The sequence below is a fragment of the Schistocerca piceifrons genome, chromosome 2 (assembly GCF_021461385.2).
Source record: "Schistocerca piceifrons isolate TAMUIC-IGC-003096 chromosome 2, iqSchPice1.1, whole genome shotgun sequence".
In the NCBI taxonomy this organism is placed as follows: Eukaryota; Metazoa; Arthropoda; class Insecta; order Orthoptera; family Acrididae; genus Schistocerca; species Schistocerca piceifrons.
This window is the reverse complement of record NC_060139.1, coordinates 1,116,589,265-1,116,613,240: the sequence shown is the minus strand read 5'-3', so window position 1 is coordinate 1,116,613,240 and position 23,976 is coordinate 1,116,589,265. Positions and strand designations below refer to the sequence as shown.

At 40.1% G+C, this 23,976-nt stretch overlaps 1 pseudogene; it reads right to left on the bottom strand.

Annotated features, from left to right (window-relative positions):
* Positions 1-534: 534 nt before the first annotated feature.
* The window catches only part of LOC124776176, a 54,607-nt pseudogene continuing 31,165 nt past the window's right edge, over positions 535-23,976 (bottom strand).

The following is a 23,976-nucleotide window of genomic DNA, read 5'->3' as shown; positions in this document are numbered from 1 at the left end:
TTTAAACCACTAAATGAACTTGGAAATGAGTTGTCCTAGCTTCAGTATATATTCAGTATATATTCATACTGTGTTTCTATCTAGCCACTGGGTAAGATCTTAGGAAAAGGAGTGAATAGTCCAATTTACTTATCCATTAGACGCAACACACGGTAAATCCTGTAAGAAGGATAACTCTATTGATTATCTTTTCCTATAAACAGGACTATCCTTCCATAGTGTATTTTATTTGGAAACTAAACTAAATTTTAGTAAGAGGGTTATATGTGGCAACATAGAGACAAGGTTTCTGTTATTTACGTAAAAGCATACTAATATCATAATGGTAGTGTTATAAGGTCCTATTAATGTGTGGTCATGACATTTGTTAAATGTCTCACCACATTCCTATTGAAACTATTTACTCTTCTTGTAAATAACACCTATGACAATTTTATACAAATGTCCACTAAGACTTTGCTCGTCAATCAGTACTGTTAAGAAATACTGACTAGCTTTATTTTCAAGAATCTCAAGTTTAAGTTATACGTATTGTTATCCTCCAATAAGAATCATTGGCCGATTCTTCATCTTTGACAGGTTCATCATGCCTGCAATGCAAAACATTATCTTTTGTATTAACATATGAAATCCAACTTTTTAAATTTAATAAATGCTTATACAAACATAAATGATTAATGGAAAATCTCATATAAGATGTGAAACAAATACTAACAAAGAGATAGAGGGGCTGGCCAGTACTTACCTCAGCTCAGTACAGCCGATAGATACACATAAAACAGAACTGAAAATTTACATTCCTAGCTTTCAGAACTTTGTTCCTTCATCAGGGAGGAGAGAGGGGAAAAAAGGGAAGAAGGGAAAGTGGATTCAGTTACTCACAACCCAGGTTATGAAGCAACAGGGAAAGGGCGAAAGAACAGACTCGCGAAATTACAGACCAATTCCCGTAACATCAGTTTGCTGCAGAATTCATGAACATATTCTGGGTTTGAATCTAATCAGTTTCATAGAGACCAATAAGTTTATGTCCACAAATCAGTACAAAGCATCGCTCATGGGCAACTCAGCATGCCCTTTTGTCATATGACGTCTGTTCAAAAAATTCCAGAACTTAGTCCACAAAATTTTCTATGCTTATCTTTTAGTTACTGTGGATTGTCTCCTTTGAAATACTCTCCTCCACAATTGATACACTGCTCCCAATATCATTTCCACTTCCAGGAGCAGTCTTGACACACCTCTTGCTGGGTTGCATAAACTGCCGTTTGCGAATTTTCTTTTATCTCATCTACCATTGCAAAACTTCATCCTTTTCAACTTTGGAAATAAAAAGAAGTCTGCAGGGGTCATACTATTCTCGCAAGGAACATCTCATTCTCATTTGTGAGATCCAAAAAGTTTTTTTGGTCTTGACTCATGAGCCGTGGAATGAACTTGGCGGCAACACAATGCATTCCAAGATGCTGTGTCATTTCATAACATGATCCAATTGAAATGTTACATTCTTCTACAATCTCTCGGACAGTGAATCTTCGACTGGAACACACAATTTCGTTGACGTTCCTGACACAAGCGTCATCAGGGGACATCTAAGAGCGTCCTGAACAAGGATCATTTTTGACTTTTGTAAAGCCATTTTTAAAACGTGTGAATAATACGTAACACCAAGTATGGCTTAAGCACTCATCGCTATAGGCTCCCTGCATCATTTGGTGTGTCTCTGTAAAGGTTTTCTTGAGTTGCACGCAAAATTTAATGCAGATGCATTGCTCCTCTAACTTTGCCATCACAAAATTCACAAACCCAGATTCCATATTTCTTGATTTCCGAGAAGCATTTGACATAGTGCCTCACTGCAGACTCTTAAGAAAGGTACAAGCACATGGAATAGGTTCCCAGACATGTGAGTGGCTCAAAGACTTCTGAAGTAATAGAACCCACTACATTATCCTGACGGTGAGTGTCCATCAGTGACTAGGGTATCATTAGGATCGTTCCAGAGATGTGTGATAGGAGCGCTATTACTCATATTTTCTATGTGCATAACTGATCTGATGGACAAAGTGGACAGTAATCTGTGGTTGTTTGCTGATGATGTTGTGGTGTATGGAAGGTGTCATTGTTGAGTGATTTTGGAGGATAAAAGATGACTTGGACAAAGTTCCCAGTTGGTGTGATAAATGACAGCTAACCCTAAATGTAGAAAAATATAAGTTACTGCAGATGAGTTGGAAAAACAAATCCATAATGCCAGACTCCAGCATTAGTAGTGTCATGAATGAAGAAGTCATATTGTTTCAATATCTGGACATAACGTTGCAATGTGATATGAAATGGAACAAACTTGTGAGGGTCATGGTAGGGAAGGCGAATAATCATCTTTCGTTTGTTGGGTGGATTTTACTGCAGTGTGGCTCAGCTGTGATGGACATCACATATAGGATGCTAGTGTGATCTCTTCTTGAGTACAGTTTGAGTGTCTGGGATCCGCAAGGGGTCGAATTAAAGCAGACATTGAGGTAATTCAGAGGCAGGATACTAGATTTGTTAACAGTAGGTTGAAACAACAACATACAAGTATTATGGAGATGTTTCTGGAACTCAAATGGGAATCCCTGGAGGGATTTTGAGGAACACTGTGCTGACTGCTTGCACCAACATACATTATGCATAAGGACCACGAAGATAAGAGACAACAAATTAGGACTCGTAGAGAGGCATATAGACATTCACTTTTTCCTCACTCGATTGGCAGATGGAACGGGAAAGGAACTGACTACAGTCGAATTAAAATTACTTGATAGTTGGCACTTCAAACGCCAATAAGAGTAGTCAGCGTCACACTTGAACTGTCTGCTGTTGCCAAACTCCACCAAAATTAGCCAGTCACTTCCAATTCCTGGTTCAGCATTCTTTCTTGATGTATTTGTATCCCGAATTATGAGCCCGACACTTTTATTATGTATTTCATGACACGCGATAACTACACCAAAAACAACACACATTAACAATGCTAATGAAAGACACACATTTCATTCATAGCACTAACCAAACACTACCGAATAACTCAGCACAAGGTGTAATTCAGTATCATACATATAGTTATCATATTCACAGAGATCATCTTACATTAGATAAGCTTTTCACTACACTGCATGAAACTGAAATTTTTAAGGTTGCAATTCATAGTTGCAACTGGGTCACTACATTCACATATATAAATACTTCATGCAGTGCTGTGGCATAGCACAATGGTTGGCAGATTAATCTAATGTGTAGCATGTCATAGGTTTGAATCTCATCAATGTAGTAAAATTTTTATTTCTAAATCTAACCAAAAGAGTGTGATTATTATTTTCATTCAATTAATTGGTTTAAATGTATTTTTTTATTTTTAATACTTTGCTGCATCATTTTTCATCATTGTTTTGACTGTTCTATTTGGTCTTATTTTTCTTCCTGTCATTATTTCTTCATTTGGAATCTGCCTCAGTCATCTATAATCCACGAACAAGTGCCCACACGGGCTGTTCACTGGTTTCTAACATGTCAGCATGTGCAGCTAGTGTAAGGATAGTTACAGGTAACAAATGACATGGAGAAATTTCAATTTGCTTTCAGCCCTGAAATTGAGTTTTTGTTGTCTTGAGTTTACCCTTAAGGGTTAGCTTTAATTGCCATGAACAAAGCGATCATGATATTAGTACTGCTGCAGACTGTTGACCACAATATCCTCAGCTGGGTTAGGACACAAGTTTACAGTCAGGGATACAAAACGGGTCGTCTGCCCCAGTTCAGTCACTGGTCACTTTAAATCAATAGTCAACAGAGTATCCAACATTTCTGACATACCTTGCACCAGCCACTAGAAAAATTGCTCTGTGTTAAACATTTAACATAATTTGTGAAGTGAGCCGCTTGTTTGTTGTCACCTGTAACCAAACGGTAGCTGGTAGCCAATGTGGCAACATTGTTGCAGCAAGTGATTGATGTCAACTATCAAGTAATTTTATTCAGACTATTGTAGTGAGACAGGGTACCTTCTGCCATGCACCATATGGTGGCTAGTGGAGTATGTATGTAGATGTGGAATCAGTCTTTCCTTCTCATCCCATCTGGAAAGTCTCCCCTGATCTGCAGTTCTGGGTAACTTTCTCAAAATCTACCCTTTTTCCTAGACCTATCCTTCACCCCTCTTCCTTCCACTTCAACCCTTCTGCCTCAAGAATGAGCTACTGGCTCTGAAAGCTCGCCTAATTATAATCTTCGTTTATGTGTGTGTTCTGCCACCACTTAGCGAGTATATTGTTTATCTATCCAATTCAATTATCATGTAATCAAAAGCTGCATTTAACACACCAAGTCTCTTTTACCAATCATTTTTAATATGTCCTACAGAATGTACTGTCTATCCTGTCCTTTTTTGAGATTACTGTTTTGTTGTACTTTTCTACAGGCATCATCTTACTTATTAGGAGTCAGTTCCTTCATGTTGTTGTTGTTGTGGTCTTCAGTCCTGAGACTGGTTTGATGCAGCTCTCCATGCTACTCTATCCTGTGCAAGCTTCTTCATCTCCCAGTACCTACTGCAACCTACATCCTTCTGAATCTGCTTAGTGTATTCATCTCTTGGTCTCCCTCTACGATTTTTACCCTCCACGCTGCCCTCCAATGCTAAATTTGTGATCCCTTGATGCCTCAAAACATGTCCTACCAACCGATCTCTTCTTCTAGTCAAGTTGTAGAGCTGCATGTACTCGGGAAAAATTACGGCTGTAGTTCCCCCTTGCTTTCAGCCGTTCGCAGTACCAGCACAGCAAGGCCATTTTGGTTAATGTTACAAGGCCAGATCAGTCAATCATCCAGACTGTTGCCCCTGCAACTACTGAAAAGGCTGCTGCCCCTCTTCAGGAAAAACTTGTTTGTCTGGCCTCTCAACAGATACCCCTCCGTTGTGGTTGCACCTACGGTACGGCCATCTGTATCGCTGAGGCACGCAAGCCTCCCCACCAACGGCAAGGTCCATGGTTCGTGGGGGGAGTTCCTTCATAGTCAACAGTTAAGGAATGGGTGGCTGAATTCATATGTGGCATATGTCTCTGTAAGATGACTCATGAACAACTTCCTAGAATTACAATCAAATATGAAAATGCTGAGAAAGAACACAGTGTGATATTGCAAGATCAGTAATTAAAAAGATGTGCAAAACAGTTGATGCCGTGTCCGTACCAGAAAGTGAGTGGCATGTCTGTTGAAGCCTGACTACAACCTAATGTGAAAAACAATTTGGGACAATCTGACACACAACTGATTCTATGCACCAATCTGTTCCCGTGGATGAGAGATGACTGAAATGAAACAGCAGTTGCACAAAAATAGCCAAGGTGACTTCATCGGAGAGAAAGAGTGGTCATTGTTTTCTAGGATGCAAAAGGGATTTGTATTTTAGATTAGCTTGCAAGACTGAAACAATACCTCACAAATACTATGCAAGTATTCTGACTCAACTGGATGAAAAAATATGGAGCCAAGACCCAGGGGGGGGAAAAAAAGGTTTATCGTCAGTGAAATGCATATGGTCACAAATCACTTTCACAATAGGAAAACTGGGAGTTTCAAGTGTGAAGTCTTCAAATATCTATTCCATTCTCCAATTTTTTCACATTCTGACTTTAGCTTCTTCTTCTTTTCTTTTTGTATGAATGATTCACTTAAGACTACATGCGTCACACCTCAAAACCGTTTTGTGAGTCAACAACTGGATATGTTTTCACTGCTCTGTCTCTTGTAACTCTGTTGGACATGGAGGTAGCAAATGAGGATGTAGGATGTCCATGACATACTGCTGTGCTGTCCGAGTGACCTGAAGTCATATCCGATGCTGCCCCACACGCCCTCTCCCTATGTCGTTGTCATACTCACTGACAACTGTCATCGTGGGTCTTGCGGAATGTGACTCACTGCTGATCACATGACAGGTGCAGGTGTCAAAGGGTTACAATGTGCTTGGCGTACATTACAGCAATTCTCCCATGGGCTCGTCAGACACGGTCAACCGGAAGCTTGCTGACAAGCACGCTGCCCTTACGTTCCCAAGCAGTCCAACATGGGGCCACTACCACATCTGAATGTCTCACAAATCTGCATATTGCATAATTCAATCAGCCTGGCAAATGGAGACACACAATTAGGCCCCTTCAAATTTTGTTACGTGCTGATAATGCTGACTCACAGAAGTACAGGGCATCTGTGCCCTTCACAGGGATCACTCAATATCTTACACTCTTCACATCTCTTATAGCTCCTACCATTCATGGTAACAATCCGAGACACAAACAAAGCTAATGCAATCTGGTGGCCTTTGTATCCATTTCAGAGAGTTGCGACTCTCATAATTTACCACTGGTATGCACACTCGTGAAACTATGTTGCTTCAGGGAGCTTCCCTTTTTTTTTTCTTCTAGCAGTTTAGTTCTTTGAATCCATTTTTCTTGTAGCTCAGAATAATTATTTTATTGTGTAGCAAACTTACAGACTAGCATTCTGGTCTGAGCTGTCAGAGTTGGCGGTCATGTGTGTGTGAGGTGTGCTTGCTTGTGTGAATGAATGGTGTGTATTTCTATTTCTTTTTCTGATGAAGGTTGTGGCCAAAAGCTTATGTGTAAGTGTCTTAACTGTGCCTGTCTGCATTTTAACGTGCCATCTTTATGGTAATTAGCTTCTTCTTCTTTTCCTACACTGCTGATATTCCAACCTGGAGTTTCCATTGTTTGAACTTACGGTCTACTGTTTTATGTTGCAGTGCACTTCTACAAGTGTAATACACAAATGTTGCCTTAGGAAAGAGTCACAATAACATCCATGTCTACCGTTTGCTATTTTTTATGAAATAGCATGTCACACTCGAAATTTAACTTAGCCAATGAAATAAGTTTGAAGATTTATTGTGTGTAAAAGACACGAGGGCCCACTGTGTGGGAAATGTGTGAAGTTCTGTGCAGAGACGGAGTTATCCACAGACGCGGTAAGTCTGGGGAGCTATACGGGTGTTAAAACATCGCCACCTGCTGGGATGAGGGGCCACTTACTCTGTGGTGGCGCTGTGCCAGCAACGAGCTCAACCCATTGATTAGCACCACAGATGACAATGAGCAACCAGCTGCTTGTCTGTGCAGAGATATAAAATTTATCGATTTTGGACGTCGGGTGACAATCTGTCACATGGAGAACAATGTTTACTCTGGCAATTTTAACACTAATCTAGTGTTCTGCAACATATTAATGTGAAATGTTGTCTATGATGTTGAAGAGTGTAAGTTAAACTGATATCTGAGAATTTGTTGTTTTTGTGGCATTATCTGGAAAATGGCCTCTCTTGCAGCTCCAAGCATAAATGTCAAGTGAAGAAGAATAATTAGCACAGCACACTGGAACTGAGTAGGGATCCGGTTTACTGCTCGGCCACTAAATTAGCATATTGTGTGTACACCAGAAGAGACGCTGTACACACTTGCATATACTACACACACAAGTACAAGCATCGATCAAGCTACTGTGAAACTGCACTCTGTGTGACTCATCACTACATCAGAATACTGTAAATGTGGTGATTCCAATTTCTTAAGGTCTCTTCCTGTTTGTTTTCATCAGTTGGATCTTATTTTTCAAGTATGTGGGAATCCAATGAGCTGCCTGTTTGGATACATTCTTTCTGTATGTCCCACAAGTTGGATTCTTTGGAGACACATTGTAACAAGAGTTTTTAGGATTTTGCCTGGAGATTTCACACTGGGTTCTGTGTGATGTATTCCATCTTTTATTCTTGGACCTAAGATTTTTACTACAATTTTACATTCTTGCTGTTTTCATGTCTTGTGTTGGACAAAGAGTCTCTCTCATGCATAAAGAAATTCTAATTTGATCACTGTTGTACAATGTTAGATTTTAGAGTTCCAGGAAAAATACTTTTAGTTAACTGAGAGACAGTTTGTATTTTCTGAAGTCTGGATTCTATGGCCTTCTTTTCATTATGATGTTCAGTGGTCTTTTTCACCTAACTATTTAAACTCTTTAACACCGAATACTATGTCATTGCCTATATAACTTCACCCAGTGCCATTTTGGTATCAGCTAAGAATTTTTTCTCCATGTGAAATTAGTAGTCTAATTTTCCTAGCTTGCTCCCTTAATATTTCAAATTGCTTTAGCACATCAGTGATGTTTTTGTCAATTAGTATTATGCCATCGGTGTAGGTTACACAATATAATTCTATCTTTAAGTTTACGTTCTAGTCAGTGTAATAGTGCAACTGCTCTTCTCCATTATCTTACAATTTTCTTAGGGGCATAGTTGAATAGCAATGTGATATGCCATCCCATTTTCATATTCTTATGTCTGTCTTAAATTACACTGCTTGAAAAAAAGTGAGACACTCAGAAGGTGGGGAGAAAACAAATTGAAACATAGCGAATTTAGAGCGTATGTAATGTTATTTCAGTCATAACAAAACAGAGTCAAATTTACACAGAACTTATCAGTTTGAGCCCACTTATCAATACAGCAATGCACCCTGTCTTGTCTGGACAGTGCGGGAGGATGTCGTAAAGCTGCTGCATACCCTCCTCAGAAAGGTGATCCACAACTGTTGTAACTGGACATTGCAATCGTGGATACAGGCAGTGGGATGGAGTTGACGTCCATGTTGGTCCCATAATGTTCTATCGGGGACAGATATGGGGATTTTGCTGGCCACAGGAGTATATCAACATCACACAGACAATTTAAAGAGACACATACTACATGTGGACAAGCAGTGGCCTGTTGAAAAATAGCACCACAATACTATTACACACTGCTGTACGATCAGAGTTCCCTCGGCCATTACAAGCCGTGACCTGAAGTCATACCCAATGGCTCCCCACACCATGGGACTGCTTTGTGACCCCCCCCCCCCCCCAAATGTGGAAGAATGGGACCTCTCCCCATCTCCCCTGGTCACGGTCAAACTTCTCCACGATAGTCATTTGGAGCAGTGCAGGACTGGGAGACTCATTAGTGAACATAATGTGACGCCATTCATTAGCAGTCCGTACTTCTCGATCGTGGCACCACTTCACATGCAGTCATTTGCTTGGGTGTTAATGGCAGCCTATGCGCAGGACGGCAATTCCATAGTCTGGCTGCTCCTAGCTGTATGACACAGCATGTTGCAAGGAGTCTATTACAGTGAACTCCTGTTTATCCGAAATGATCGGGATGGCGGCCAGTTCCAATAACGAAAATTTCAGATAAATCAAAGTCCCCCTTTTTTCACATGTGAACACTCCAAATTACATCAATATTGCGAAATACAATCGTAAAACGTGCGTAGGGTATGTAAAACGTTACTGATACGGTTGCAAATAACCCTGCACTTTTTTACTGAAAAAATTGTGTTGACATGTTAAAAAGGCACCAAACTATGATTGAAAACTCAAAGTTTTTAAATGCTGTATAACAAAGCTCGTTTATTTTGCATTCTTACAGAAAAAATCTCCCTTATTTGGCAGTAGGAAAAACAGGAGTTTTAATTTTATTACCTACTCTTTTGAATAAAAAATAAACTACTGAACAAAATTATGAAACAAATCTAGAGATAACTCAAAGGAACGAAAAGTCTGTCTAGAGGAACTTTTAAGAAAAGTAAAAAAAAAAAAACTTTTTAAGTTATGGACATAGAAGTTCTAGGATGCTTCATTAGAGTTTATTTTTTGGTAACGAAGTCACAAATGTCTTTTTTTTTTTTTTTTTGTTTTTTTGCTTGAGAAACTATTTTTGCAACAATACATCTCCAACGTTGAAATCAAACTATTTCAGGATAAATCGTCTCCTCCTATTGGCTGATGTACTCCAGGGCAGTTTGGATCACTTCGTAACAGAATGTGTGAGGAATATTTTTCTCTGATTCATCATCAGAAACATAGTCTTCTGACACTTTATGATCAGTCACAATTTGGACGATTTCATCCTCAGGCACATGAAAAAATGCCATTTTCCATCCACTCTTCAATGTCTTCGAAGTGTGTGTCTTTACAACCAGCTTCTCCAGTAAATTCACCAAAATTATGTCAGCTTGAGATTCGGTGTTGCCTCCTCCTTCCCACCACTTAGGTTGCCTTACGATCTAAGAGTTTTTTCCAAGACCTAACAAGAGGAAGTGGAGGAATTAGACTCCAAGCTTCAGCAATCAATGAATGACACTTAAAACATCGATTTTTTAAGAACTTCCACAAAATCATCTGCAGCATCAATCACACCTATTAAGTATTCCAGCATCTTGCGTCTGTAATGTTTTTCCATCGCCTCAAGAATACCTTGGTCCATCGGTTGACATAGAGATGTGACATTTTGTGGGAGAAATACAACTTTGATATCCCCATCTTGCAGATCACCTGGGTGATAAGGAGCATTGTCCACAAGAAGTAGCGCTTTTCAAGGAAGTCCATTTCCTGCCATGTAATTTACTACAGCTGGAACAAACTCTGCCTGGAACCACTCTCTGATGATGGCACTGTTCATACGTGCCTTAAGACTGATTCGTGTACCTCAGTGGCAAAGCTGGTTGGTTGGTGTCTAAATGCTCTTGGTGTTTTGGATTTGCCAATTAAAGTAAGACACAGTTTATGATTGCCAGTGGCATTACTGCAAGCGAGGACAGTAAATCTTTCTTTGATATTTTTGTATCCGGAAGCCATTTCTTCTTCTTTAGAGGCAAGGGTTTTCGTTGGCAGCATTTTGTAATTCAACCCAGTTTCATCACATTTGTAAAGTTGATTGCCAGTATAACATCCTTTGTCAATGATTGCGTGCAGTTTCTTCTTAAAATCAGCATAGCAGCTTCATCCCCAGATAATGATTTGGCACTGATGGCAATTTCATGAATGCCATGCCGCTTCTTGAAACGATCCTGCCGGCCATTATTTCCAAGGAATTCTTGCTTCTTTCCTTCAATCAGCTCATCAGCTCATTTTGACAAAGTAGAGGACCTGAAACTGACACACCTTTGGCTCTTATTTATTCGTGCCACAAAAATAATGCCTCTTCTAACTGAGGATGTGCACCTTTTCTCACTGTTATTTCAAGATTTCACTGCACTGCCCAATGCTTGGATGGAACAAAATTTTTCAGTTCCTGATCGATTTGTCTCCCGATCAGTAATTGTACTCCTACTCTGCAGCAACTTTTGTGGGTGGCTCACCAGCATCAATTCTCTGTAAAGTGTGAAGCTCTTTTTCCAACAAGATCACATTCGTTTTATGTTTCGTGCCCGTAGTCACGTTCAGTGTTCTTTTTACAGACACTCGACTGAGTCCTTTATGGTTTTTGGCCCCTTTTATCTCTGGACACTTTAAGGCACATAGTGGGAGCACAAAACCTCAAATCAGAAACACACAGATGCACAACTTGACAACACTCGAGATGCACTAGACAAACTTTTGACTTTTGAAACCAGGCTGTGGCAGCCATCAAATGAAAGCATTCGATACATCTATGCCATTTCCTCTGTTCTACTCAAGGCCACGTGGCAACACAACAGGGTGTTGTATGTTCACTGTTAAACACTCAGCTTTGATGCACCGACAACAAGTGGAAAGTGTTAGGCGGCGCGCTCTAATTGTCAGTTTCGACAGGGCTATGTTGCGCTGCATAGAACAATACTGTATGTACTGTACTTACAAGGAGTTCCAATAGATGGCAGTGGCATGAAACCATGCAATACGAATAAGAAACACACTAGAGCTTCAACCAACACACGCACGAATTGACAATACTTGGACTTTTGACACTCACCAGTGCACTGATTAGCAGTAGATTGCCAAAAAAACACCAGCAAATGCTTGGCTCCAGGTGCACGCAAATTGAAACTTGTCAAGTGTCAATCTAGCTAGCCAAAAGTGTAGCTGCACGAGAGTTTACTGTACTTGTTCTCAGATGGCAGTCACAGTCGTGAACAGGTTACAATGTACTCAGTACACTACACAGTGATGCTCCCTTGTAGTGGTCTGATGTAGTCAACTGGAACATTGATGATGAGTATGCCCTTACTTTCCAACATCAGGCCACTGTCAGATCCAAATACTCAAATACAAATGTTGCAAGGTTTAACCAGGCGACCAAATGGACATCCACAATGAGGTTTCTTTCAAACTCTCATCAGATAATGCTGTCTACACCAATATGCAGCACCTTCATATCCTCCAGAGTGATATTCAACATCTGATGCTATTCACATCCCTTATATACCACACGATGCTTGCTAAACAGCAATAAAAACAAAGAACACTAATGAATAATGAAGGAAAAGACCATAAAGAAGATACCTTAGGCTGCAGATGGGCAGAATTAAAAGACACTTACATAAAGCTTTCAGCCACAGCCTTCATCAGTAAGTAGTAATCTGTCTTTTCCAACATTGTTGATATTCCTACTGGAGTTTCCATTATTTCAAGGACACTGATGCTTTTCTGTGAGTGTTTCCTTTATGATGTTTTCTGCATTTTAGCTTTTTTTTAAAAAAGAAAAAAAAAGAAAGAAAGAAAGAAAGAAAAAAAGATTTGTTGCTGGAAAACTTCTGAAGTCCAATAAAGGAGTTACAACAGCCATATATGGTTATCTGGTGGACCTTGCAGAACCAAATTCTAGGGCTGAAATGTACTGTTGACCAATGGGCATTAATCAGAATGAATACTAAATAAAAAATTAAATCCAATTTTACACAAAAAACACAGGTTCTATCACTGTTGTTTTTCATTCTATTTTGCTCTTATGTTTGCTATGACTTGTTAAGCAGAAATTTTCTTTCTATCTATAGAGTTACATTTGCTGTAATGTATCTTACCTGCATGTTGTTTCTTCTTTCTTCTCACTGCTGCCCCAATCATGGCAAGCAAGTCATCCTCACTGCATTTGCTTCGTATTGCATCTCTGAAACAACAGTTAAAACACCCGTTAAACAGTACCAGGCAATTACCACACAGTGAAATGTTGGTACACTAAAAAGGAAGAAAAACTTTGCAGATATCTTCAACAGTAATCTTGTAGTCTGCAGTAGGCAACAGCAGGATAACAAACCCACTGGACAAAATGGGAAAGTCATGATAGAAGTTACTTTTATTTTTATAAATAAACAGGTATCTTACACAAATGCTCAAGAGTATACATAGGATCTCGGGCTGAAGAGGTGGAGCAGAAACTGACATTAGTTTTGTTGAAGAGGGAGTAGTGGAACATAGCACAATTTCTTGCAAAATGACGCCAAATTTATTGATAAACTGTTAATTAATTGCCAAGCTCACTAATGTGACCATTTTACAACAGGTACTTACTGCTTGGAGTATATGTGAATTTTCAGGCTTGCCTGATAGATCTGTTGCAAAAACACTTTGGGTTCCCCACCAGATAACATTATGCAAGTCCCTCCCTCAATATTTCAGTGACACAACATTTTGGCATCTTCTGGTGGTGGTGATTTCCACTATAACTGCTGCAAGATGCAACTGGCAATTTCCACGTGACAGCTTTGAAATTTATCATGTGAAGGACTATGACCATCATATTTAGAATTCAGAGGATTTCATAGAATACCTGAAGATGCTTAAACTAGAACTTTCAGATCTTTTAGTTAGCTTAAATGTTATATCATTACTTACAAAAGTGCCCCTGCAGCCCTCATTAGAGGTTATTAGCAGCAAGTTTGAGAAAGAAATTGTGGTGCTGTTTAAACATGTGCATACCTCATCCTATTTCTTATGTAACACCAACTACTTTGATCAAGTGGACAGTGCTCCCATGGGAGATCCTCTATTTCCCTTAGTAAATATCCAACATTCCTGCTTCTGGCAGAATGCTGAAGAGACATTTGTGGTGTGGGCCACATAATACAGACACTACCTATGTTCCTGCAGCATTTGCACTCGCTCCATCTGAATATTCAGTTCACTGTGGAAGTACAATAAGATAGTAGCTTACCATTCCTGGATGTCACGGTTAGAAGAAAAGCTGACAGAACACTGGGGCATAGTCTCTACTGCAAACTGATACATGCAGAGTTATATTTGCGGTCCAAAAGTTGCCATCACCCTGCACAATGTGGTAGTGTCTTACACTCCCTGGCACATAGAACACACGTGATCTCAGATACCGACAGTCTGCCTGGTGAACTGTAACACCTAAGAACAGTGTTCCAGCAGAATGTTTATTCTTGTAAACAGATTTGCAATGTGTTCTGAGCAAAGCAAGTTCAGTGTAGGGATGTAAATGAAGATACTTAGACAAGCACTGCAAATGGCTTTCCTACCATATTTCAGTGGCATGTTTTCAAAAATAGAAAGAATCGCTAAGAGAAACAGAATCAAGTGTGTTTTTCGTCTACCAGCAAAACTAAGGAATTGTTTGGGTTCAGTTAAAGACAATCTTGACCTTAGAAAACACAGATCATATATAAGATCTGATGCCATTATGGGAAATCTTATATAGGGCAGACACCTCACATTGTGCAAGAACACTGTGTTCAACAGCGCTGACAAAAATGCCACCCAGTAAATTAGTGGTAGCAGAGCACTGCCTGAATACAGGGCACCACACGTTTCCCAAGAGGACTGAAATTTTATCCTCAGCATCATCACTCTAGGATTGTGTTTTTAAGAATGAGGCATGTGTCCATGCGGTGGGCAATCTTACCAACAGGAATATGGAATTTTGACTAAGGACTGCCCAGAATCCAGCACTGACTGCTATGAAATTAACACAGTAGAAACCAGATGTATGACCTGATGCAGCACCTTGCAGAGAGTTAATTCAGCTTTTAACCACACGAGTGTCCAGAAGTGTAGTCATTGCCCACAACACATAAGCAGAAGGCTACTATGAATGGCATTTCCATCCAACTGGGAGTGCCTGTCCACACAGTCGTACTCCTGCTTCTAGCCTGACAAATTTCAATTCTGCTGTGCGAATATCACCAGTCACATCTTGCAGCAGTGATGACAGGACCCACCACTACCTGAAGATGACGAACAGTTGTGTTGGTGAAATATTGTGAGGCTTGCACAAAGTTATTCAGTGGCAAATCTGAGAAGATTTGTATACATTATTTTTCTGTGACACAGGTAATGTGCAGCAAAATGTGATAACTTTCTGCATTTGCCTTTTTGTACATTTCAAAATACCCCAAAAATTGGTGAGAAACACTGAACATATGATGTAACCAGATGACATACCCCACAGCATGTGCAGCAGTTGGGGCTGAGTGTAAAGGAATGATTGAGCAGTGCAATACTTTCATTTGAGCAAAGAGAGCAAATTTCGAAAACATTTTGTAAATATGATCTGTTGTAAATGTAGATGTTACAAAATTATTGTCCCTGCTGTAATCAAGCAAAAGCAGTTCTGATTTTGTGTTCTTTGCTTCTGTCCCTTCTCTTTTTGTTTACAGACATTAGTTAGTAAAGAAAACATAGGTCATTTAATGGCAATGATGCTATTCTGAAGTTTATACTCATCTACTTGTTAGGGAATATGGTAGGTTTTCATTGTACTGTACTTTGCAAGAAATCAAGGAAACTGCAAGGCCGGTAAATAAAATAATAAACTTCAATATAAGTACATAATTGTTTAACACAATGAAAGAATACTGCCTGCCAGATGCAAGACTCAAATCCTGAACACCATCACTAAAGTCGCACACGTGTGTCCGTAGCCACAATGATATGAATACTTGACTTGGGTTGGGATGATCAAGTGTGACAGGCCGAGAGGCTCAACCACTGCAAGCATGGCAAGGTACATCATCTGGTGACATTTGTCATTCGCTTTTGACACATTTCCCAACATTTGTATCGTATCCAACATTTGTGATCCCATGTGTCTTGTATTAAATTACTTGTCTCAGGGTCATATACAGTGCTTTGGAGGCTTTTAAATGATAATACGCATCACCCTGTCTGTGTGTGTGTGCGTGCGTGCGTGCGTGTGTGTGTGTGTGTGTGTGTGTGTGTGTGTGTGTGTGTGTGTGTGTGTGTGTGTGTGTGTGTGTGTGTGTTTATATATATGAAACAAATACTAACAAAGAGATAGAGGGCCTGGCCAGTACTTACCTCAGCTCAGTACAGCCGATAGATACACAAAACAGAACAGAAAATTGACGTATCCTAGCTTTCGGAACTTCGTTCCTTCATCAGGGAGGAGAGAGGGGAAAAAAGGGGAAGAAGGGAAAGTGGATTCAGTTATTCACAATCCAGGTTATGAAGCAACAGGTGAAAGGTAAACAGGGAGGGTAGCAAAGACGGAGGCATGGATGTCAGAGGGAAGCCAAAGATATTCTACTGTAATTACTGTGCCAGCTTCAAACCAAGGAGGATGAATACAGAAGTAAAGAGGTACATAGTATAAAGATAAACGCAACTATGTTGGATGAAAAGATGCATGAATGGCTAAAGAGGAAAGGGAAAGAGGAGAAGACTAAAGAGCAAAATGGGAGTGAGGTTGGTTAACATAGGTTCAGTCTAGGGGGATGGCGGGATGAAAGGATGTGTTGGAGTGCAAGTTCCCATCTCCGCAGTTCCGAGGTACTGGTGTTGGGTGGGAGAAGCCAAATGGCACATATGGTGTAGCAGGTTCCTAGGTCCCTAGAATTATGCTGGAGGGCATGCTCCACTACTGGGTATTGGACATCTCCTAGGCGGACAGTTCGTCTGTGCCCATTCATGCGCTCAGCCAGTTTAGTTGTCGTCATACCAATGTAAAAGGCTGTGCAGTGCAGGCATGTCAGCTGATAAATGACGTGTTGTCTCACATGTGGGCCTGCCTTGAGTTGTGTATGTTTTACCAGTAGCGGGGCTGGAGTAGTTGGTTGTGGGGTGATGCAAGGGGCAGGTTTTGCATCGGGGTCGGTTACAGGGGTAGGAACCGCTGGGTAGAGAAGGTGGTCTGGGAATATTGTAGGGTTTGACAAGGAAGTTACAGAGGTTAGGGGGTCGGCAAAAGGCAACTCTGTGTGGTGTGGGGAGAATATTGTCAAGGGATGATCTCATTTCAGGGCTTGACTTGAAAATTCATATCCGTGGCGGAGTAATTAGTTGATGTATTTGGGCCAGGATAATATTGGGTGACAAGGGGGATGCTTCTGTGTGGTCTGGGGGTTGTAACATTGTTGTTGGGTGGGGAGGAATGTATTGCTTGGGAGATCTGTTTGTGGACAAGGTCTGCAGGATAGTGGTGGGAGGGGAAAGCACTGATATATAATATAATACAGGGAAACATTCCAAATGGGAAAAATATATCTAAAAACAAAGATGATGTAACATACCAAACGAAAGCATTGGTATGTTGATAGACACACAAACAAACACACACACAAAATTCAAGCTTTCGCAACCCACAGTTGCTTCATCAGGAAAGAGGGAAGGAGAGGGAAAGACAAAAGGATGTGGGTTTTAAGAGAGAGGTTAAGGAGTCATTCCAAACCTGGGGGTGGAAAGACTTACCTTAGGGGGGGGTGGGGGGTGGGAAGGACAGGTATACACTCGCACACACACACACACACACACACACACACACACACACACACACACACACATATATCCATCCGCACATATACAGACACAAGCAGGCTATATGTGCGGATGGATATGTGTGTGTGTGTGTGTGTGTGTGTGTGTGTGTGTGTGTGGCATACTGATCTGAACTAAGCAGCCTTCAAATGGAAGTTTTTTGATCACTCCTTATTTTGCACCCTGCCCCCTTGGCAATATGTACCGCAAATCATCAGACAGACGACCTTCCTGCATGCTTCGAGCATCCCCTGGTGCTGTTCCGAACCAATGCTAATCTTTGTAACTGCGACGAGCAGTGTGCAGATTGCATCTTTGTATCCCACAAAGAGGTGACAGTTCCCAGTGGCATGAATGGTTACTGTTTATTGACTGTCACTGAGTTGGTGAGTCATTTGCTACATTGTGGCCCACCTGTTCACTGCTAAAGCCATGCTAGTCAGTGGTAACCCCAGTCAATGATATCCTGTTGCCCATAGCAGTTCACTCTGCTGATTGTGGTAGTATTTTCCTTGAATAAATCTGCTCACATTACACCTTTGACGCTGTGGTACAAGAAAGCCCAATGACTACACACCTTTATAGAATAAGTGTCTCGAGCCATGGGTACCCAGGATATGGCAGTGATAAAATCACCCTGTGATCAACTGTCACACTGCAGCTGCAAGCTGCACCTCCTTTTTCAGAATACTCAGGTTTATTAACTTGAAGTAAATCAGATCTTTTGAAGGAAGATTTAACAAAAAGGGCACATCCAGGAAAGGATGAAACCATGTCTAATTAACTGGCACACAAAATTAATAATTAGTGGTGACAAAGATCCTCTGCAATAAAAAATAATGTCCACTGACTTCATGTATTAGTCTTCAAGTGACAGAATATATGTAACTGTGTCCTTCTTATTTACACTGATTAAACAATGGAAATTCCAGGTAGGAATATCAACAGTGCAGGGAAAGATAGATCACTATTTACCGTAAAGAAAACAAAGTTGCACACAGGCACAACACGCAAGCAAGCACACCGCGTGTGCACGCATGCACGCACACACACACAGAGAAAAAAAAAACTGCCAAGTCCAGCAGCTAGAGGCAAGCTGCTGGAGTTGGCAGTCATATGTGTGTGACATGTGCTTGTCTGTGTGTATGAATGTGTGTGTTTCTCTGTATCTCTTTTGCTGATAAAGGCTGTGGCCGAAACCTTTGTGTAAGTGCCTTTTTAATTGTGCCTGTCTACAATGTAACATGTCTCCTCTACAGTAAGCAGCATTCTACCTTTTCCTATATTTTTCATTTACACAGATGTAATTAACAAATCAGAGTCTATTTATTCCAGAGAAGTGACAGTTTGTTCATGACAGTTCAGCACAAATCTGATTTTTTATATACAGCAAGGCTACCTAAAAAATATTCTGTGTGCCAGTGTTCATGCTGACTATAGGGATTCACACTGATCATGTGTAATTTGACATCTGGTCCTGTAAACTTACTTCTGCTCAACGTGAAAAATTCTCCACTCCACATTTTGTAATTAACCTTAACATATCAAATAATGCACCCTTCGATATAACTGATTATTGTCCACTTCCCATCACTCTATTCCCAATGTCAACCCAGCTGACCTCTACTTCTAATCCAAAAACCATGGTTGACTCAATGTTTGCTATTGCAAGCTATTGCAACACAAAAGTGCCAGAGGCACCAGTAATGATATATAATTAAAAATACTAGAAAGTAAGGCTCACCGGTTAGTTCATGCTAAGACAAACACTACAAGTGTCTAAGACACTGCGTTCTCACACAAGTACGAGGTCTGAATACATTCCAGTTACGATACACTAAACTATTTCATTCACGGTGGCAATATACATACTCTCTCCCCAATAAACAGAATAGTTATAACTCAATTGTTCACAAGTGTATATTATGACTCTTGCCACAGCTATGCAGTCAGTATGCCACAGGCGTGCCATAGAAAGGGATCAGGTTCAATTCCTTGTAGAGCCGGGAAATTCTGCTCGGTGGACAGACTGGAATAGGGTACACACTGCTTGTAGTTCCAGCTGAGGAGCTACTCAAGTGAGAAGTAGTGTCTTCAACTTCTGAAAGTTGATAACAGCCTGGAGAGTTGTATACTGACCCCTTAACTCTCCATAGATATATAGTAGAGAACATCTCTCGAAGAGCATTGTGTGGTCTTCTGGGCCCAATGCAGAGTTCCTTTATCAATGTATATTGTATATCACCACTTGTACACACTCATCAGCACAGTACCATATTGTCTCTTCACGTGGCAAATTTTTATTCCCTTGTTTCCAGATCAACATTTTTCCTCTTCTTCTTCTTCTTCCTTTTTTTTCTTACTATCATTTCTTGTACCACACATATTCCACACGGTTTATGCTCACTCCTTCAATGATACTGCCCATCCTTCTCTAGTGTGCGAGTTGTCCCTGCTTTCCTGCGTGTTTGTTGGTTTAAACACCCTTGTTTCAAAAGAGAGTGACAGCTTAGATACAGTCTTGTCAACATTTTGTATTTTTATTTAGCAATTATTGTTTGAGCCTTATAGGCGAATGTCACAAGATATTGTCAACCACTGCATTCACTAGATTGGAATGGGGTTCATGGTAACTTATCAATTCATTTTTTAAGTTGCTGTTATCTTTTTCATCCTATCTTGGACTATCTTTTCCATACTCCCACTCTATTTTACGTAGTCAAACAGTTATCTGCCCTTGCAAACTTGCTCCTTTACTACCAAGTTAACTAATACTGGGCAGCCTAACAGAAGTTCCAATATCCAGTCTTTCACCACAATTCACCTACACACACTTTTCACTCACTGATTTTCTTTTTTCAATGTCATAAATATTTTGCTTTCACAGACTGCTGTGCTTTGAACATAAAATTGTAGGAACATCTGCCTCACATGTCAGTTTTTTTTTTTTTTTTTATTTATTAAAGAATATGTTCCTTGCTTATTCCTATCTGCTTCTGATACATTTCCATTCTCACTTTTATTTTGTTTTGATCCATTTCTTTTTTCTTTGATAGACAAGTCAAACAACAATGGCAATATGTTGCAGCCCCCTGTGTTTCACCCTACTTACTACGAACTTACTTTTCTTAGCTTTCAATTTTATTAGTCATTTGGTTTTTAAGATACTTAATTGTTTGACCCTGTATTTTTATATCCTATTTTACCTTGGGTTGATAAAGGATTTCTGTTATGCTCACAAAGAGAGACCTGATTCTTCTCACCCCCCCACCCCTCGTACCTTGTCCTGAAACAAACTTATCGCCAAAGTATCTTGCAGTTTTTTTCCTATTATTAATCTCTTAGTCTAGTCATCAATTTAAAAGTGTCAGTTGTTGGTCCCATTGTCTAATAATTTGTACATTTATACACAGGAAGTTCCAATTTTTATTTGGAACATATAGACTCTGATAATCATGAATCACAGTTCAAATGGCTCTGGGCACTATGGGACTTAACATCTGAGCCAAGGCAGGATTCAAACCTGCGACCGTAGCAGTCGCGCGGTTCTGGACTGAAGCGCCTAGAACCGCTTGGCAACGGTGGCTGGCGAATCATAGTTACCATCACATGGACAGAAATACTGTGTTAACTTTATTACAACCTAGGGACATAGCTAAAAATGTCTTTACATAATTTCCAGTCCTGATTACTTTCCTTTAATTTAATCTCACAAATAGGTTAGTGTAACATGATGTTGACAGAGGCAAATTATATATACTCACAAATTATTTAGCTAGAGGTATCTGGTTTGTATGTCTGGGAGGGAGGAGGGTGCAAGCTGAAAACTTCAAGAAAAGATTACTCATTTCATACCTGCTGGATTTAACTGCAGTTTATCTCTTCCATATACCAACCACATACCTAATGTGCATGGCAAACAGTTTAAAAGTATTATTCTATACTCAGCATTTGGAACTATCAGTTTCTTCATGAGAGAGGAAAGAGGGATAAGTTTCTGAAGGTCTGAAAGGTCACTCGGACTCCACGACTAATGTGAGGACAAGAGGAACGAATGTGTCTATAAGAAGTTTTGGAATTTCACCTCCTGAAGGTAAAATACTGATCAGTCTGTCAGTCTTCTAGTAATTTTATGGTTTCCTCACATGAATTTTCACTTGGACATGATTATTCTATGTTTCATCACTCACCTGAGAGATATCTCTGAATTCCCAAAGAGACACACCTCCAAATTGCCATCAGCTGTTATCCGTAAACGGTTGCAAGTGCCACAGAATTGTTCACTCATTGAGGTAATAAATCCCACACATCCCTTGAAGCCCGGGACATGGTATGCCGGCAAAAAGAAATTGTAAGAAAATAGCTACTGCTGTTGTGAAAATACTATAAATGTGTCGCTTACCAAGTGGAGGAAGGAGAAAACGTGCATTAAGGGGAGTTTGAACGCCCTATCCTGACAATGTTAAATTTAGTGACTTAACTTCCCCGTATTTCAGGAACAACTGTAGCCATTGACAAGAAACTTTTACAGCACATTAAACTATATGTTCTGAGTCTTACAATAATTGCATTTCCGCCACTGCTTTTGGAAATACAATTTTTTAATTACACAGTTAAAGTTTTGTGTACTTTTTTGTATGTTATTCTAAATAATTTTATTTATACATAACATTATGTTTTTCTTTTAGTTAAGAAGACTCAGGATACGTATGTTATTACTCCCTGAAAATTTGAATTCGCTACTCGAAGTAGTTTCTGAGATTTAGGGAAAAATGCAAGAGAAAATGTAAATTTTCAGGAAGAGTTTTTAAAGTTTTAATAGACTGTAACTCAATATATGCTTATCATTTTATTTTTAGTCACTCAGAAGCACCCTGCACCATACTGTATATCATCCTCTTGATCTTTTTTAAGTTTTTTCTTGTTTTCTTCTTTCTGGACTCCGTAGTGGCCAACTGTGCTGCATACTTTGCTTTACCAATGCAAACCTTGCCCATCCATTCAAATTCTCTGATGCAGTTTGCTCCAGAATTAATTCCCATATGTTGTAGCACTTTCACGCTACCAATGTTGCCATCATTAAAAGCAATAACAGCATAACTGACCCCCACTTTAGTGCCTTCATTACGAGAAAAACATTTTTTTGTCTACATCTACATCTACATCCATACTCCTCAAGCCAGCTGACGGTGTAGGGTACCTTGAGTACCTCTATTGGTTCTCCCTTCTATTCCAGTCTCGTATTGTTCGTGGAAAGAAGGATTGTCGGTATGCCTCTGTGCGGGCTCTAATCTCTCTCATTTTATCCTCATGGTCGCTTCGCGAGATATACGTAGGAGGGAGCAATATACTGCTTGACTCCTCGGTGAAGGTATGTTTTCGAAACTTCAACAAAAACCCGTACCGAGCTACTGAGCGTCTCTCCTGCAGAGTCTTCCACTGGAGTTTACCTAACATCTCCGTAACACTTTCACGATTACTAAATGATCCTATAACGAAGCATGCTGCTCTCTGTTGGATCTTCTCTATCTCTTCTATCAACCCTATCTGGTATGGATCCCACACTGCTGAGCAGTATTCAAACAGTGGGCAAACAAGTGTACTGTAACCTAATTCCTTTGTTTTCGGATTGCATTTCCTTAGGATTCTTCCACTGAATCTCAGTCTGGCATCTGATTTACCGACGATCAACTTTATATGATCATTCCATTTTAAATCACTCCTAATGCATACTCCCAGATAATTTATGGAATTAACTGCTTCCAATTGCTGACCTGCTATATTGTAGCTAAACAATATGGGATCTTTCTTTCTATGTATTCGCAGCACATTACACTTGTCTACATTGAGATTCAATTGCCATTCCCTGCACCATTCATCAATTCGCTGCAGATCATCGTGCATTTCAGTACAATTTTTCACTGTTGCAACATCTCAATATACCACAGCATCATCCGCAAAAAGCCTCAGTGAACTTCCGATGTCATTCACAAGGTCATTTATGTATATTGTGAATAGCAACGGTCCTACGACAATCCCCCGCAGCACACCTGAAATCACTCTTACTTCGGAAGACTTCTCTCCCTTGAGAATGACATGATGCGTTCTGTTATCTAGCAACTCTTCAATCCAATCACATAATTGGTCTGATAGTCCATATGCTCTTACTTTGTTCATTAAACGATTGCGGGGAACTGTATCGAACGCCTTGCGGAAGTCAAGAAACACAGCATCTACCTGGGAACCCGTGTCTATGGCCCTCTGAGTCCCGTGGACGAATAGCACGAGCTGGGTTTCACCCGATCGTCTTTTTCGAAACCCATGCTGATTCCTACAGAGTAGATTTTTAGTTTACAGAAAAGTCATAATACTCGAACATAATAC